This window comes from Watersipora subatra, chromosome 1 (genome assembly GCF_963576615.1).
Source record: "Watersipora subatra chromosome 1, tzWatSuba1.1, whole genome shotgun sequence".
NCBI lineage: Eukaryota > Metazoa > Bryozoa > Gymnolaemata > Cheilostomatida > Watersiporidae > Watersipora > Watersipora subatra.
The window spans coordinates 19508492-19512877 of NC_088708.1; positions in this window are offsets into that span (position 1 = coordinate 19508492).

A 4386-nucleotide genomic window follows, 5' to 3' on the forward strand; every position below is an offset into this window, starting at 1 on the left:
CGGTACACTAACATTTTACACTCGGTACACTAATATTTTACTCTCGGTAAACTAACATTTTACTCTCGGTAAACTAACATTTTACACTCGGTACACTAACATTTTACACTCGGTACACTAATATTTTACTCTCGGTAAACTAACATTTTACTCTCGGTAAACTAACATTTTACACTCGGTACACTAACATTTTACACTCGGTACACTAATATTTTACACTCGGTACACTAACATTTTACACTCTGTACACTAACATTTTACACTCGGTACACTAATATTTTACTCTCGGTAAACTAACATTTTACTCTCGGTAAACTAACATTTTACACTCGGTACACTAACATTTTACACTCGGTACACTAATAATTTACACTCGGTACACTAACATTTTACACTCTGTACACTAACATTTTACACTCGGTACACTAACATTTTACACTCGGTACACTAATATTTTACACTCGGTACACTAATATTTTACACTCGGTACACTAACATTTTAGAATTTTGTTTTAATTTCTTCATGCCTGCTCATGTCTTCTTCTGTGTGACTCTACCATCGCACCGAATATCCCCTCTAGCTTTCTATTCATTCACCTACTCTCAGGTCAGGCTCACCAGACTGATGAAGCAGCGCAGGCGCTCACTCTCATATGACTCCGGCTCTTCTAAGCAAGTCAAACTCATCCAGGTGACCATTTTAACTGCTTTCTCCTGCTCTTTCTCTCTCTTGCTCTCTGCAGTCTCTCAACCACAAATGTATCTACTGACTTGCCAATATCTTGTCTGCCATAGTATGATATTTCAATTATAAGATGTCAAATAATTACTTGCTGTTATGCGATCCTGAAGCAATCAATTAGATTGCCTATCAGGTTATCAGCACCATTCTAGAAGTTTTTATTGCAAAAGTTAATTTGAAGTCAGCGTTGCTTTTGCCTCAACAAATTCTATTAGAAATTCTAGCAATAATTGCAGGGCTTTTATGCTGGACAGTCAGCAGTTAGGTCGAAGAGAGATTACTTGGTCTACAGGGCGAGTGATTCATATATTTTTTACTATAGAACATTTACGTCGGGAGTAAACATGAACTAATATTGTCAAGTACCTGTATTGATACAATCACCATGCTTTGTGTGTAATCTTTGGCTAATTTAACTGATAGAATAAGTTAGCGTTGCTGCCTCGCACACTCGCTCGGTTGGTATCGCCTCTTCAGGGAAGAAATGGTTGAAATATAACAATTTGCTGTCATATTTCACTTTTTTCATGGTTTTAGCTGTATGTGGAAGGGCATCTAGTTTAATCTATTGTTAACTCATAGGGGGTTTTTGATTTAACCGTAGGGATTTTAAAATGTTCTCCAAGAGTTTCTGAGAAATTTTTTTTCTAGTAGAGGTTGGTGCTCCCCGCACTCTTATAACTTTATTCATTCCGTAATTTTTTCTTTTCAGGTGAGGTCGCCCCTGAGAATGCACGCCTGGATGAATGGACGACTCGCACTTTCCAAGCGATCAAGTCGCTTTGAACTGCCGATTGACATGCGACTGCTGGAGACCATGACCCCTCTTGAGTATCTTGGAAAGTATTGTGTGGTGACCTCTAAAAGACAGGTTCTTTATGATAGGATATTTGCTAAACAGAAGAACACTGTCTCTGGCAAGCTTGGCTTTCAGGTAGGCTGCCGATGGCATCAACTCTGAAGCTTGTGTGATTAAAAGATGCTGTCTGTACACACACTTTCGGGTCAGCACTGAGTTCAGTTCTCAACACCAGTCTTGTCTGCTTTATCAACTCCCGAGCATTAACTTTCGATCATGTTTTTGTCTCATGGTCTAATTTTCTTTAAGCCGTATTGACAGGTGATAATAACGTCAATATATTTTTATCGTTACACCAGAAATTAACCTAAACATGTGATCTGTATGAACAGGATATATCAAAGGGTAGCTGCATATTTAACTATGATATAGCTCTTCACTTACATAAGTTAATATGAGTATTTATGAAACAAAAGAGTTGAAGTTTTCTGCCAAATATATGAGTCAACAGGATATCATACAAGAGTAGATAATACCTTTTGCTTGACATGAGAAAAAATGCACTATTTCAAACTGTGAACTCTTTTTGTTAATCATAAAACACTAAATTTAAACACGTACAAATTTAACTAAAGGGAATGCACAAAGTATCAAACGCATCCATGGCAGAACAGTACTAGTGTCTGTATTGTTAGTAACCAGGTGGTCTTTGTTATTTAATGACAATGTTATGCATATATTGAAGACTGCAAGAAATACTTTCACAACGTCCAAATCAAATACATCAGTGTATTTCATATAGATTTGTGTTGAATAGCTTTTTCTATTTGCAGCATTGACTTTGTCAAATAATAAAATATTGCACATAGGATCCTATTATTGTACTGCTCTTACCTTGCATGCTCACAGCAGTTAGATATCTATGGTTCACATTGTTGATGCCATATTGCAGTCTATAGACCCTCGCAGTCCAACCATACCAAAAATACCAATAAAACAATCATCTATTGTTCAGACTTCCTCAAGTGTACTGTGCATGTTGTTTTCAGTTTATTTTTCTCGGTGGGTGGGCAAATGTAATAAAATTGAACCTGTTGGCTTGAACTGAGCTAGAAACAACCCTTACTCATAATGAACCACACAAGATGAAGTGATTCAACTGCAAATTTACTTTCTTTTGACATCTCTATAGATTTTGCTTGTCACCAGTCCTTTTTATTCCTTATAGTTGTGAGATCATTATTGTGAGTTATCTCCCTCGCACACTGCCTTTGAAATGCTCCATAAATCTTTCATCTTATCATTAAAATATCCCAAGCAAATTCAACCACCATTATTATATGAAAAATTTTGTTTTTATTTTAAATTATTTATGTGAGCTTAGCGAGTTATTTCCTGGCGGCAGAGCTGTTCGTGATGTTACCCGTCAACTTTGTCAACTTGAATACTGTATAGCAAATAGAGTGCAACTTACAGCGTATAACTGCCCATAACGAGTAGACACTGTGTTGAAGGAGCTGCAAAAGGCACTATCTGAGGTGCTCATCCAGTCAATAGACGAGCAGAAGATGGAGCTAGTCCTGGACATGCTGCGTGTCGATGATAAAGTGGTCATCGACAAAAAACTTTTTCACGGAGTCTCAGCCTTCGCAGAGCGACTGCTCTATCCTATATTTGCGTATGTAGAATAAGTCTAGCGCATGTCTAATTTCTTCCTCATAAGCGCAATACTTGCTGAAAATCTTTTCAACAACCCAAACATCTGTTTGCACTCTCTAATAAACCCAACATGTTCTTATATTCTCCCTAATAAGCCCCTTTTACTATGTAATGTAGTCTGTATCCAAAATGTGTTTCAGGCGTAATGACCAGTTTGCATCGGAGACGCAGAAGGAAAAGATTGAAACTGCCGATTTCTTTGCTTTGGAATGGAAATTTCATGGAGTAAATGTCAATCCATCTATCAGGAAAATCCTAGAAGCACTATAGTCATTATTTACAGTTCATGATTATAAGGTTCTAAGTCTAATAGTTGTATTTACTGTTCATGATTATAAGGTTCTAAGTCTAATAGTTGTATTTACTGTTCATGATTATGAGGTTCTAAGTCTAATAGTTGTGCAATTGAATTTTCTCTCATATGGCCATGCTAAGCATCGTTCATCGTTCGGCCATGTCACAATCATCTGTTTAGGGAACTTGTATTTATTTACTGTAGCATTCTGTTTTGTTGTACGGTCAGCAATCATAGATTATTTTTAAACTTATCATTTCCAATACATTCTGTATAATAAATATTTATTTTTCTTCATCACTCCAATATTGCAAAAATTTGTTTCATCTTTTAAAAAGCAATGTCACACCCAACAACAAAACATAGGTAAGACACCTTGAATTTTATTTGCAGTCCCTAGTGTTCTTTAAATGCTAGCCATCTATCTCCTCCCACTACAACCTCCAAATTTGATAATTACCGGGTAAAAAGCTAGCTGTAAGTAACCAGGATATATGAATATTCACAGGCCACAAACCGGCATTATGGGAGTAATATTATACAGTGTGGACGGACAGTACTATTCTAGTTAATGTCACGAACTAATCTCTTGTTCATGTCTATTATTAAATCAAGTACAAAGAAATAAAAAAGAATAAATAAAGAATAATTACCTATAATATATCGATATATAACAAACACTCTAATGGACGGCTTACAAGATACCTCTGATAGTGGAATGTATAGCTTTAGCTCCTTAATCTCTGTCAAGGGCTTGCATAGACAAGCCGTAAATGGATTCCTTCAGTTACTGAGCAAGGTAGTCCTGGCGATTTGATATCCTATTTTGGT